This window comes from Formica exsecta, unplaced genomic scaffold (genome assembly GCF_003651465.1).
Source record: "Formica exsecta isolate Colony F162 unplaced genomic scaffold, ASM365146v1 scaffold69, whole genome shotgun sequence".
NCBI classification, from domain to species: domain Eukaryota; kingdom Metazoa; phylum Arthropoda; class Insecta; order Hymenoptera; family Formicidae; genus Formica; species Formica exsecta.
The window spans coordinates 444920-461133 of NW_021853455.1; the positions used below are offsets into that span (position 1 = coordinate 444920).

The window sequence follows — 16214 nt, forward strand, 5'->3', positions numbered from 1 at the left end:
GATAACTTTCTTTCGATTAACATCTCGTCAGTGGGTCGCATCGTTTTCTATCGTGCGAATAATTCCCCCGTCTGAAAGTTTGTAGATATAACGTGTGTGACATATATCCCGATCATCGTTTATTTCCTTTCTCCTGCGACTTTCATTCAGGAAGACCGGTTTGGGTCAACGATCGATTCGTTCTGGGAACGACGATTTGTAACCTGTATTTGGCAGTCGCTGTGATTCGACCTAAGAGTCAGCTCGAGGAAATAAACGAAACGAGAAACGTGGGATACTTGCGCTTTCTTCGGAAATGTTTTGCACGGACAGCTATTAATTAATTCACATCTGCGAAAATATATTTGCACGGTGAAAGCGTTTTGTCATTTATCACGTACGTTCCATTTTGCTGTTGAAATTAATACAATGAAATTATCGCACAAATATAAATATACACGATGAAATTATTACGATAGAATTCTTTCTACCGCTAAATATGTTCTCATTTAAAGTCTATATTTTCGTAAACTATTAATTACTTGTGAAAATTTAAAGAGAGAAGACCAAGTTTTTAATTTAATCTATAAAATAAGTTTCTCCTTTTTTTTTTCAATCTGATATGACGAAAAATTATTCTCTTAAACAGCCGCCAATTCTTGAGAGATTAAGAACTAAATTCTAGTAAATATTATTACATTCAATACTATTAATTATCGTATTTAATTCGATCGTTAAAGCGCACCACCCGTAACTTGTACGTAGCTAGATCGCCCATATTTCTACGCCTCGTGATATACGAGCTTATAGTTTCGAACTGTGCACAACAGTTTGCGAGTAAATCTGTTACAACACTTATCGCAGATGCGTATGTAAAGATAACAGATTGGCGATGCAGCGCCGGTTGTAGTTTAAAGCTCGAGCAAAGTTATCGCGGTCTGTATGCGCGCGATGAAAATAATAGAAAGAGAAGTGACGCGTGTGCGATTGGGATTTAATGAACGACAAAAACGGAACAAAAAAAAAGAAACATATCGAACGCGCGAAAAAAATGGAAACGTTCTCGACGCTCTCGTTTAGTTTTATGCGAAATTGCTTTTACGCCTCTTCAAACGTTGCTGTCATAGACAATCGATCCATGGCGCAAATTATGTTACAATCCTTTCTATTCATTTTGATATGCGCATCATTTCTCTCTCTCCCTTTAGTTTTCTCGTGTTCTCCGAATATAAATCTATTGATAGTTGTATAGTGGAAGGATACCGCCAATTTTCACCAATTCGCTTTCTTCTCATTAGGCAAACCCACTTATAGTAGGTTGTTCTATTATCTTTATCGCGCCAAGATTTATGAGTTTGCCCGATTTTGTGTGTTTCATGAATTTAACAGAAAATATTCAATATTGCGATTAAACATATGCCCGTTCTTATCTCATTATGTTTAAATAGCGCATTTTGCATCAAAGACTATATGATTCTTATATCAAAATTAAAATTAACTAGTATGTCATCTGATGTATTATTCGCGTGTTTTTGCTCGCTATATCTTGACGTCATAATCCAAAATGACAAAGTACATCTTGATCTTGAGAATTCTTAATGGCATGGAACTTTCAGTTGCGGGATTAAAATTATTTTCGGAATTGAAATGGATTATACTGATTGTTTGATTTATATATGTGTATACATATATATATATATATTTTTTTTTATATTTCGTTCTCCATCCGTTTTACATTACTTTGAGCGTTGCGTGACTTCGCGAGAATACTTGAAATTCTCAGTGTGCTCCTAAGGCAGTTCGTACTTTATCGCGCGCGACACGGCAGAAAATCCTCCGATGGATTTCATCGATTCTTTGAATATATCGCATCGCATGCATATGCAGGGGAAAATATTTTATTGCGTCAGCGGCAGAATGCCGATGCTGCCGACAATAAACGGCTGCTTAATCAGCATGTGCCGCCGATCGCCTTCGCAATCACCGTGTCGCAGAGCGCACGAATGGTCCCCAGTGTAAGTGTGACCCGAGGATGACGGTTCGCGGTTTTGACAATTTTCATTTCATCGACAAAGCGACAATGTTAGAAAAATTGCATTTTTCCATTAGCGGAATATTCGTGAACCGCGGCTGTGCTTTACCGTGCACGCCCAGTTTCTCAGTAATTGACGTCAATTTTCGCGAAATCTCTGGGATTAAAGTTAGACAATATTATGGCAGCGCGACGAATTGAACATTTTTTCTTCCAAATGCCACGAATCGATGTGTATAATTTTTATTAAAATGTATATTTAGCTATTTTACGTGTATTACGTATTCACTTATTAGTGGTTCGAGAGAAATTGCTTTTGAAAAAAATTTTTTCCTCATAATTGTCCGAAATAAATATCCTTAAAATTAGCGACAAAGACAAATCGGATGTAATTTACAAGACATTACCTTTCTTCTTCCGTAGTAGACGTGCCGATAACAATTATCGAAATTAGTTGCGATCTATCGTTTTGATGGATCAAAGGAAATGTACAACATGTGTGATTGCCATATAATCAACTAATACGCTTATTCCGTTGACATTGATCGAGAGAGAGAGAGAAGATAGCGTCACATGATCGTTACGCGCGTGATTACGGTTGACAGCTTATTACTTGATGATTGCTCTGTTAATTTGTGCTTTAACAGTAATCGCATTGTCCGCCGACGATAGCCGGTGTCTTCGACGCGACAGGGCAATATTACGTGCATAGATGTTGCATGCGATATTATCGCGTAGGTATTTAGATGTAATATACACGTGTTTAGATACATTGGTCTGCCTGTTAATTATCGCTTCATGTCGCTCGCATCTCGATCATCAAATATTGATTTACGCGGACTTATCGCATCCACTCTCTTCTAATTTTTTGAATACAATTTTCTGATATTGCAATATTATTGAAAAACTCCGAGTTTATAACTTCGAATTTATAACTCCAGATTTTAAGAATGCAACGTGAAGAAAATATAATACAAAATATAATGTTTTGCATATAAAAATGCACATAGTTTCGTTCAATTTATAAATGTATGTACACACCATAGTCCAAATAAAAACATACTTACACATATACTTTGGCGAGTCACTATATGTTTTAATAAATATTTTTTTAAAGTTAACTTTTATCGATTCTGACCTGTATACGGTGAAAGATTAAATAGCAGCTCTACGTTTATCAAAATTTGTATTCGTCATATACAAAGATTATTTCGAGAGATGGAAAGATTGAATTTGAAAATATTTATTTCTCCTAAAAGGTAAAATCCTATCGAAGCTTTTCCATTATCTCAAAACGTCCTATACTTGGTACAAACGCTCGGTTCTAAGACATTTTTTTTCCGTCATCGATTGGAAAGGGTCCAATGCGCGTCCCTAAAGAAGGAATAAGGTAGCCATAAATATCAATCTCAGTGTTACCGTTTTTTGGTGTTACGTGGGACTATGTCTTTCTTGCCGTACATTTTTTTCTTGGGGGAGGGGGACGCGTATATTTTGTACACTCTTCTCTCGATCCAAGATAAAAGACCAATTTCTTTCCTCGCGTAAACGATGATATATAAACTTCTAGAAAGAGGCAGGACAAGTATCCTCTTCGAGCTATGTAACATTTCGAGATAGATAAAAGATCTAAAAAAATTCAGCGAAACAGAAAGAATGAATGCATCCAATTTCTGTGACGGAGAAATTTCACAATGTTCCTGCTCGTGACAGCATCGTGGCATGCTATTAATTCTTGTACGCGTAGCATCGAAATTAGATAATATGTATCCATTTACATTAATTTAAAAATGTATAATTACGGAATACCTTAATTTATTCGTAAATAAATGTAAAAGGAAAAATAGGATAAAAATATATTATATATGTAAAGTATCATTAAAAAAAGAAAGCCACTTCTCGTCAATATTAAAATAAAAATATTCTTAAAAATAGATCAAAGAATCTATAAACGAATAATGGCTCGCTAAAGATTTAGGCCATTCTATATAGCAGTTTTTATTAATATTCGTTTACTATAGTCGGCATTGTAAAATCTAATCCCACGTAAGAACGAGGATTAAATCTATTTTCAGCTCATTCTATTCGCGAATCTGAACAAACAGGACGATTTCTCGGCGACATGACGTTGAATAAACACCTTGCTTGAAGGTAGAACTCTCCCTATTTCGCTTTAATTCAATTGCACGGAGATTGCAGCCGCCGAATACGAAGTTACGTTGAATAATGTAAAATCAGAAATGCATAATTTCGTTTCGCCCGGAGTAATCTTAATGCGTTGACGCTGTCAAATCGTTTTTCGGTCGTTTCTGATAGGAGAAACGGTAAAATCATTAATATCGCATCGGGAAATAAATTATGTGGCATGTCAGAGTCATGAAATGAAAGGTGGGGCTCTTCTATTGCGGTGACTAATCGTTCGAAATATGATAGAAATGCCGAACGCTGTGTTGCTAAGGGTCGGATTTAAATTTACGATTTCCGTCCTTTCATTCTTCTCGTGTTGAATTGGAATTTTCGTCCCACTTACTGCTACACCGGCAACCCTCGCTGCCGCGAAAAGCTTTGAGTTGAAAAACTCGTTCAAAGTTCAATCGAAAGGCTTTCGAGTTACCCCTTTAAAGCTAACCTTTTGATAATATAAGAAAAGGCGATTCTTTTATTTATTTAATTATCATGTGATACCATTAACAATAGTGTTAAAAAGTATCATAATCTCTTTCTGGATATCAAACGATAGGTTCGAGATTTTCATAAAATTTGAGAATAAGAAATAAAGATATTCTCTTCACTTTTATATTATACTTTTTGATTATATACATATATATATATATATATCATCCTTTTCTCAAAATTACATCCAAAAATATAACAACGATCGTAGATGAAAAAGGAGAAAGTCTATTATAGGTTAATTTCATACTTTATTTTAAAAAGGAAAAAGTTATTTGTCTCTTCTAGAAACAGACCCGTGCGATGATATCTTTTATTATCGGGACATCGGTGTGGCCATCTTTGATTCAAGGGCCGAAGTTGGATAACCTTGGCAAATAAATAGCAAAGTTCGCTCGTAAATTGTTCAAACTCGAAGAAAGTGCGTAAAATACTGCGACGAGCGTGTTATCGGATGTACGAGATTTACGACGCGTCTCCCTCGGGGTTGATCGACGCCCTTTATTCCGTTCATTGCGGAAACTCGTAGTAGTCGGCCGTTGCATCTGCGGATCGTAAAAGCGTGGTGAACATTACACCCCGCGTCTCCATCACAGCATATTTGTCACCCTGCAAGCAGTTTATTTTATTTTCGCACATCGCTACAAGTGATCCATTGCGCTTGGTAACCTGTCGTAAGAACTCGAGTAACACAACGTATACCAGAGAAATCACTGCTACCGCCGTTGTATCCTTGGATGTAAAATATAACTTTGAGAAAATAAGATGAGAATATCTCTATTTCTTATTTTTAATTTTTATCTAGCAGATCTAAATTAAACTAAATTAAAAATTCTCTGAATTCAGAGTCATCTCTTTCTTAATGATATTCTTAATGAAAACTCACTCATAATGAACGATATTTTCTCTTCCTAAGACCCCATCTATATATCATAATAAATATCGGAGCTTCTCTTAAAGGCGTAGTGATTTATTTAAATATGGTGGATACTAATCTAGTTATTTGAACGGAGCCTACATCAATCAATTTGCATTACGGGGATCATAAAGCGATAACGTTGAGAATTATTGTCCCGGCAATTTCTAGAATGTCTCGTCGGCCTATTATATACGATGTAACACTGTCAGAATCTGAAAGGAGGCTTTGTCCAGCTCACCAATATATAAGCCCGAACATATTGCTAGGTTTGACGATAAAATCACCACGAGATCAAAGTTTATTATTGCCGATTGTGGTGTAATTCATAGCACGAGGCTTTGCTGTTCGCCATATATAATTACTTTCTAGTGAATATTCCACCGATGGACAAAACGAGGGAACGCTGCTTCCAAAACGGAGCTAGGGTGCTTTTAGGAGATTTGCGGTTAATTATACGGTGGAGCGATTATATGTATATATACATATATGCTGCGAAAGAAGAGAATTTCGTTTTAACGACGAAACATGAAATTATTCCTTTTTCCTTCGCTCCTCTTCTCGTCTAAATGCGGCAGTATTTATCCACGTTGTTCTCTCGTTCTCCCCGCTTCCTCTCCAAGCGTTGATCTGTTGTAAAGGAATTTAAAGCGTAATCTATATAGAGCAACTTTATAGCGCGCACTTTACATAATGCATGTTGCACCGCGAAATTGTTTTCCTCTAGGCTATGAAGTTATACATTTTTCACGAGATCGAATTAATTCCCGTGCCACACCCACGGTGACGACGGTGGGCTTTTGAACGGGGTTAAACTCCCCAGCGTAATGTAATATTTAGATCCCTAATTTAGCGCTAAGTGGAGCTGTCGAGTTTTATTTCGTGCTCGACATATTTGCGATATAATATTTGAATCTTTAAAGCTCGTTCAAATTTTTGCTTTTTACGCTTGCTTCTGCCCACAAAACTACGTATACAAATTGATATAGTAATTAGTAATACATGCATACTTTATATGTCAAATCATATTCTTTATATAAATCTATATACATTTACGAATGACAAAATTATTTGATATCTAAAGAGACTTTGTACAAATTGTTTTGACAAAAATCTTATCTATTTTTCATGTGTATTTATAAATGTTTTCACATTATGGCAAATTTTTTAGTGTCAATTAACTATAAGTTGCCTTGATCGCCATTTTTATTGATAATACTGCTATCATGGCATAATCTTAATTCAAGATCTTTGGTATGTGTGCATTCTTTATAATAACTACTTCCGCGGAACTTATCAGGAGTCGAGTTTTATAAAAAGTTTTACTGTCATCGTCGTGCATTTGCTCGTTTTTTCGCGGTTTAATAGCGCTCTTCTTCCCATTTACTTTTCTCTCTGCAACCTTTATGATCGTGTTTTACCTTCACCAAGTTCAGTTACAAATGAGTGTCAACGCGAGTTTATTTCCGTTTTCGATAACAAGTACTTTTGCATCAAACTGTTTCGATTTTAACTCATTGTGTTTCTTAACACTGGTATGATTTTCGGAAAATTGTATGAAGTCTTCATGAATGATGATTTTCTTTAAAATGTCGCTCATAAATCTTTGTGCAATTAGTCTTTGTGTTATTTATGAATAGCAAGGATGTAAAATTACATAGAGGCGTGCTTTCTATATGTAAAGAGTACTCTTTTACAAAGTCTTGTTATAAAAGTAAAAGCCCTTTCACGTGTAAAATTTTATTAAAAGTATTTAAAAAGCTGATGCAAACATACATTATACAGATTATTTATTTAAAAAGTAATGCGAATTTTTAATTTTTTTCTGACTAGAGCGTTGGAAAAATTTAAATAAAATACAAGTATAAATAATATACACATATACAATTATTACATTTATTCTATATCTTTCTCTTTAAAATATAAAAACATTATTTTTCAACATATGTTAATATAATATATAATTTTTCTTTTTTTTTTTTAATTTAAAGTTGAACTTTATTTTAATTATATATGTGTTTGTAAATAAAGGAAAAGTTAACTTTACAATATTTGGAAGAAATAAGAATATACACTTTTATCACCGTCACTGACGTCACTGACATATAAGTTTATTCCGATTATGTGGATATATCGTGTTAACTATGTTGTCAAGAGTTCTCGATTTCCTCGCCATTTTAATTTTTCACGCTCTGTGCAATTCCATTTACGACTGAAACGATACTTGGCACGATGATACAGTGAAAAATAGAGATACTAAAGAGTTATTGAGCATCAAACAGACGATTTCTTCTGTAATGGAATGGAATTGAAATAAGCAAATTCTCAAGTGGTGGAGATCGTCTTTCAAAATAAATGCAATATAAATTTTCACAACTTATCTTCTATTCATTGTAAGACTTTCAGATAGAGTTTAGCGGTTATAATATTCATTTGTACAAAAGTTACAATTATTTTTTGCTGGATTAAGATCATGCAAACTTTTATCGAATTAAAAACCGTAACAAAATTATAAAATCTCACCGTTTTAAATCCAAATAAAAGATTTTCTTCCTAATAATATTTCAATATAATGTTTATTTATTAAGATAAATTTAATGCGCTTTGATTTTTTTTTCTTTTCTAAAAGTCGATTCTCGAGAGTGGGATTCACAGAATCTATTATTAAGATTAAGACTGTGTGAATTCCTCCATAAGTTGTTTATCTTATCTCGCGCATGTTAATTCAGAGTTCGCTAAATTCTCGTCCATCGATAATCGTACTTGTTGGCCTCGCTGCCGAGCCAGAATCAATTTCCACGAGTTCTTGTCGACGAGTTTGCGCATCGCCATCGACAGGCCACTCGCTGATGTCTCTCATCATCCCGCACTGATTCCATGGGGCTAATAGGCAGAATCATTTCGCGCCCGATAGGAAATTCAATCAACGCTTCTCAATGCGGGTCTGACAAAGGGATGGTAACGCTTTGGTGTCTTTTCAAAGTACGTGTACGTGTATGTATATTTTTCAATATTTCTGTGAAATATGCTATTATCACTCCGATATAATATAGGACGGAAGAAGAGAGCTACTATTTCTTTCATGTCTCGATTTAAAAGATTAAAAGCAACTGTTAATTGCATTCGATAAATATCCGAGAAAGATTATTCTTGATAAAAAATTAAATTAATTAACTCTCTTTTGAATTTTAAACTCTAGTCACGATTAAAACGATAAATTAAATTATCGAAATAATTGCAAAAGTTATAATTCCGATACATAGTAATAAAACACATGAACAGATATGCCGACATGCATGATAATGAATCGCAATCATGATTCGCGTTTTCTTTTATGTTGCAAAACTTGTATATATTATTACTTATATAATATTTGCTATGCAGTTGATTTATTAAGATAATATCTTCGCGATGTGATTTATCTGCGGCACTGTATAAAAACTGAAATTTGATTTTGTATCTACCTGTATCTCGTGTGCGCGCGAGCGACTCGTAACATTAGAATGTGAGAGATTGTTGCGGTTTTAAATGCAAAATTGAAATTTTCCATGATGTTCGTCATGCTCAGATACGCGCGAACGATCATTGTATTGTGGTGGCGTGGGTGCGAATATACGACCGCATAATTCAAGCATCTCGTTACACATACTGCCAATGTATTATCCGATACGCGAATTGATTTTCAATATCTAGTAAAGCCATGGCTAAAGGTAAACCCGTGCGCGCCGGAATTATGAATCTTAATATATTGGCTGCCATCGCATCGTGCGATGTGTGTGTACATTATATTCTACATATATATAACTGTTTCTATATATTTTCTATTTTCTGTGCTATCGTATTTCCATGAATGGTAGTTTGTATTGAGATCATTTTCATTTTAAAAGGATAGCCGTGATTTCCGCAGAAATGTGGAAGTTAACATAATCGAAATCATATTTCTCCTTGAATTCTTTGAATATCTTTTATAACGCAACAATAAAAAACACATGCCTTAGAGCGAATTATTTCTATAAACTTTCAAAAAATTCGATAAGATTCATCTTGAAATAATATTGAAAAATAAAATTATATACTTCACAAAGGTACAAACATACAACAAACATACAATTGTGATGGAATCAATGATGAAATATTTCACCGAAATGTCCGGATGAAAGACGATTGTCTATTGACGATTTCAATCATCTTCTGTGGCTACCCACGGCAGAATAGAAATTGTTTTCGTTATACATATATGCGCAGAAATATGTATTTTTGTTTTCAGAAAAATGTTATCGGAAAAGACAAAAGTGTAGTCATAAAAAATACATGATAAGTCACAATCAGCTGATAAAATAATGCAGCAGACTTGTCAATTAGATTCTCTCGAAATATATTCTCTTTCTTCAAATAATTTATCTTTACAATTAAATTTTATCCCGCTTGTACAATTAAATTTTCAGATTCGTCTACGACTATAGTCGTTCTTCTTCTTCCATCTCCTCTTTTTGCCGCTAATAGCGCGATAATTTCTAATTACCCATTTAATTACATCGTTCCGCATTAAAAGCAAAGATTGCGAAAAAAACAATATAACTCTCGCTACAGATAAGCTGAACGTCTAAGAAATTGTATTGGAGAAAATAATGAAGCGCCTTGTTACGTATGCTATAAATAATGGAGAACATTGGAAAGAACAATTTTATGTGACATATTTCCTTTTCGATCCGATCTCGAGAGACATTGTATTAAACATCCACAGTTAAATCGCCTTAAAAGTTCTGTAAATTTTTTCCGTACATGTCTTATATTCTTCTCCATAGTCGGCGATCAATTGTCAATTGTTTATAATTAAAACATCAATTATCTATATGGCAACGATATTTATTTCATAGAGTCATAGATGATCACGAGTAGAGTTAAATAAAAGTTTCGAAGGAAAAAAGATAGAGAGAGAAAAGACAAAGTCGGTTGAATGATGCTATTTGAAGTCCTTAAAGCCTTGCCCATCAAATGTGTAATCCTTTGAACGTTGCTTTTCGTTTTATTTTTAACTATGCGGCACAATTGGACCATTCGTCATTGAAAGTGTATACCAATCAATAACTTTATTGGGAGAGAGAGTCGAGAACGAAAAAGCGGCGTGGACATTCATAAGGCTGCCTTATTTATTTTAATCAGCACTTCTTTCGATATATGGAAGATGTGGACGAAATATTATATTATCCACTTACACTATAAGAAACATGATAATCAAAAATATTTATTAAATATTAAATAATAATATTAAATATAATATTAAAAATATATAACAATATTAAATAATATCTAAAAATATAGATAACACAAATCTCTATATTTTAAATATTTACTTGCAAATGATAAAAACATATAAATAAAATTAATGAGAAAATTACAAGATAATATTTCATTTAATCGATACAAAAAACATTTTTCACGCTGGAGATTCACGGAATAAAAAAAAAGTCAATATTCCATTTTTGCGCATAGCTGTGCTTCTTTCTTCGCAACCCTCATTTGAATGGAACGATGTAATTTATTAAATTGGTGGTTATAGAAATAATCGCACTATTAGCGGAAAGAAAAGAAAAGATGGGAAAAGGACGACTGCAGTCGCAGACGAATTTGAAAATTTAATTGTAGTGCGCCATTAAGTGCGTCAAATAACGGGCTCCGTGAAATAAGTGAAAAACATCGATGTCTGGTCAGACAGCGGGAACGAAATTGTCGGTGCTCGCGATAAAAAGATCCCTAATGGGAAAGAAACTCTCTCTTTTCTTAGTCTGAATATGTATTGTAACTGTATTATCGATTTAGCATGACATGGATTCGATAATTGGAAAAGTGAGAAAAAGATAAGAAAAAAGATTAAAAAAACCATTGTACGTCACGTTAATGAAGATAAAATTGGTAAAGTCTCTGAATCATGATAGCATAGAGCCTATCAAGAAAGATTTTGATTGAATTTATTACGTTATTACGTAGCTATTGCAATAAATTATCTAAATAAACATCTGTTTCTCCTAAAAGGAGAATAAAAGGAGAATAAAAGGAGAAAATTCTCATAAAAGGGGAGAAATCATCTAGAATTCGTGCTTAGCATTGATGATAAAGATAGGGTGAAACTTGCAAATTCTTGACTCATTTCTGACGTGAATTCGGCAACATCCAATTAATATAAGTCAGCGAGAGACCTATTTATGGTTGAATTATAGTAATACACAAACATAAATATATATATATATATATATATATATATGCCTTTCTTATCTCTAATAATTTCAACAGATTAAATTGATCAGAGAGTTCGTTTTCCTCTTATTAGAACAATTAATTTTTTATTAATTTAATGCATATAGATACGTGTAATAAACGTGACATATTACGATTTGTTTGATATTATAATTAAACATTTGTGGATATCAGGCTGCTATGATATTCGAATATTAATTTGAAGCAATCGCGCGGCGGACGCTTTAATAAAAATCAATGCCACAGTGTATACATGGCAAATTGTCTCATATGTCCTTACCATGCGACGCGATTCTTATCATGATGGTTTCAGACAATTATATTCCCGAGGCGAATCTCTCTTCTCTCGATGATTAATCGAACGATTCAGTCCTTGCGTTAAGCTCGAACTTTAATCTAATATCATTTATCATTTGATACCGCGCGATGAAAAGACTAAGCGAAAAAGAACTGTCGTCGTTTTTTTCGAGATGAGTTAATGGTGTCTGTCAAATTTTTTGCAAATAAAAATCTTTGACTTTATATTTTATCTTGTCAATAATATATACGCTAATAAATATTCGCTTGTAGTAAAAAAAGACATAGTTATAGAATATCAATGATTTGCTTTATACGTGTAATATATTTCATAGCCAATGTTCTCTTAGATTTTCAATGTCAGAATCTCTTACTTGCAATATAGCATCATGCGGGAAAGTCTCGCCGAAAAGAAAAACTGGATTGTGAATACTTTGCATGGTATGTAATCCTCTCCACTTGCCATTCTAGATAGAAACGTGTAGCGCAGATGGAATCTTTTATCGCTATATCTAATGTAGTTGCATCGAGATTCTATCAAAATTCCACGCATACCGTTCTGAGATTCATTCGAATTAGGCTCGATGAATCTGATACGAAATATACATTGTACGATCGTGCTTTCCAAATTTCCACACACAATTTTGAGTTTCTTGCTGCTACTTCAGAGTTTATTACTTCGCACAAACTGAAATTGCGTTAGAGAGTAAAGATTTATTGAAAAGCGTGTGCTTCGCGTTGCAGACAAATTCAAAAACATATATTCGAATTTGTATATATTATATTTAAGTTTTCTCTTTGGTTTGAAAAAATCTCTTTCATATTTTTTTTTGTTTTATAAGAGGATAAAAAAATATATAGAGATTATACAAGATTAATATTCATTATAAGTAAAATCATAATAAAATGTTTAAAAAAAATATTTTGAAGGAGTTTTAAAATTCAAATAATTTTTGAAATTTTATTTTATAAATTTGTCAGTACATTTAAAAATACAAAAATATTGTGTTGTATATAATGAAATATGATAAGGATGGAAAATGTATAAACAAATGTCGGTTTTGATCAGCTTAGATACGATTTTTGTATTAAAGTCATACTGATACCGACAGATTTTCGGATTTTCTACCCACATGATAATATAAGTAATAAATGTAACTATTGTCAAAATTGATTTAAAGGCAGTTTCGAAATTCCGTGTATTTTTTCATCATATCCGATGAGTTTATGACTTTATTACTTCGCGATGACTCTCTGAATATTTGAAAATGCGATAGAATGACGTGCAGCTAACATCGTATCTCCATTGCAATCAATGCATGTGAAAATCCCTTTGCATTTAAAAGATAGCACTACATATCAAGTATCGCGAATATTTACGCTCTCAATGAAGAGTTTACCGCGAAAAAGTAATGAAAAACTGCAGCTGGTTTGCCAAATTCACTATTGAATTTTTTCTCATTGAAATTCTCTCTCTTTTTCTCTCATACATTTTACTTTTTTTCTAACTTCATTTTTACGATCTTTAATTATATCAAGATTTTCAGTGTCGCATATTAAAAGCTCGTGCCGAACACAAAATGTGATAAAAACTTTACTTCGAACTCTAAAAACTCTATCGCTAAAACGATAAAATCGTGAAGTTTTGGCGTACCTTTCATAATGGCCGGAAAATCAGCTTTCAACCAATTGTCATCCGTCTATTTATTTCCGCCAACTATTTTTTTTTTTCCGAGCAGTAATCATTGGAACGACATCTTGGTCTCATGAGAAATTGGATTCGTCGCAGCATCTTTTTTTCGCGCATTTATCTTGCGGGGCTTTACTTCTCGTCTCAAAGTCAAATACTTCCTTCCTTTTTCGATGAACGATGCGATGAGTAACCAATGACGTACATTATTTATGAGAACGTGATAGGAATTTTCGAAGTGCTCGATTTGAGTCTCCCAATTTTCGAGCAACCTATTTTATCGCTTTTAATTTCCGTCGTGCATTCTCGTCGAAAGACGTTTGTGTTAACTTAGGCTAGATATATATTATTAATCGATTTAAAAATATTATCGGCTAGCTCAATTTTTCTGGTTTCTTTTAAAAAAACATATGTCTTTACTTTCTCATCCTTCTGCTTTTCAGGTAGAAAATTAAATACTGATTGTATTTAAAAGAAATTGTGTTTAAAATTTAAAAGAAAAAATATATAATTTTTAAAAATAAAATAAATAGACACAAAGAGTAGTCATTTTTACTAGTTAGCGGTCATTTACTGACACATCACTTTATTTTCTCGCGAATAAAAGTTGTAACACGATGAAAATATGTTTCAATGCAAATGAGAATATATGTAAAATAAATTATAATTAATAAACATTAAAATGTCATATTAATCAATCTCTGCAGAAAAGTGTTATATTACTACACTCGTATAATTACTGACAATAAACGCAATATTACAGAAGCATTATATATATTTACTTATAATAAGATTATAATTCTAGGTTTTTATTTAGTTGTTCTTATTACTAGTGGTTTTATATTTCTACTAATATTATATAATTTCATATGACGGATTGGAAATCGAGCCCGAGCCAAAAGATAATCGTACTGTCATTTAAAAACTCAACACCTACGGATATAAATATATTTAAATACGAATAATAATAATAATAATAATAATACATATTACGTAAGAGCAGCTCTAACAGATGAACAAATATAATTCACTTAATCGTAATCGCGACGACGGTCTAGATTATATAAGACTGATATAACTATTCGCTCCTATCACTTTTCAGATAAATAGTTTATGACAAGAAGAAAATTTAGCCGAATTTAGGCTCAAGCTACGAAAATTAAAAACACGTGTATAAAAGAAGCATGTAAGAAATGTAAAAAAGTTCAATTGGTGATATATCTTACGAGATATTTAGATTTAATCCTTCGTCAATGATAGGTATAGTATCCGCAGCAATAGGAATTCGGTTGGGGAATTCAGAGGGATTTGGAAATGGAAGGGCGCATGTTGGCGCTAATTAGGCCATTTACGTGCTCATTTGTCGCAGAGTATGGTGGCACGTACCGTAACATCACACAGGAGCGATTGGCCACGACCGCGAACTACGTTGGCAGCTGAGGTCGGCTTTCCTATAACAGGTTGACCTCTTATCCACGAGAATCTAATTACATAACGCGGCCGACTTCGTTGTCATCGTTGACGGCGGTGAAAAACAAAGAAGGCCAGAGAGTGGCCAAAGTGCCGGGAAGAAAGCTTTCGTGCCCTGGAAAAGCGATGACGTGCAGGTGAAAGAGAAGGGTCTTTTTTTTTAAAGCTTCGACTATTTATCTACGGGCGAACTATTGGCAAGAGTTTTCGTTCAACATCGTTCGGAAATAAAGGTCAACAAATCTTTTTAAAAAGGATTTCTTCGCTCGTATTTCGTTCAAATTGAATGCAAATAATAACTTGATTTTTTTTTTTAATTACGTGTATTACACGTGCGGTATGTTGTATAAGATGCGTAACTTTCATGGCTTGACATAAATTTGAAGCGATTTTCATTGCGAACGAAAGCTGCGTTCGCTGCTGTGCGGCTTCGAATGCCGGGAATAATATTACTAGGCTTTCCAAGTCGTACAATAACCATTTAATAGTTTTCACTCGTAAAAGTTTCGTAACTTACGCGCATCGTAAAAAGTTATCTAACATATTTACATACACTTTTAGAATACATATTATCATTCGTAATATTTTATCGTCTCTTCGGAACGTATCAGTGAACGTGTTTTTGATTATACGAGAATGCATCGTGAGAGAATGCGTTTCGTAATGCTGGAGAAGAGAAAAAATATCGCGTCTCTTTACATCGAGGCCAAAAATATTTTAAATAAATTAACAGCGCGCTCGCAGAGAGTGGATGGAGGTCGAGCTGCATTGGTCGATATGCCAACGTCTCCTTGCAGGCGTTGCACCTGAGGTCATACACCAGCCAGCGAGTTAACCCGGTGCCATGTGCGGCGGCATTTTGTTTCGCGGTGGCCGGGGGTAGTTCACCCCCCTAGAGCGTC

The 16214-nt window shown here is 33.7% G+C and overlaps 1 protein-coding gene across 2 annotated transcripts in view; it reads right to left on the reverse strand.

Moving 5' to 3' along the window:
• LOC115243111 (dopamine receptor 1) overlaps positions 1–16214 on the reverse strand; it is a 101793-nt gene that overhangs the window by 8310 nt on the left and 77269 nt on the right. The window lies entirely within an intron of this gene.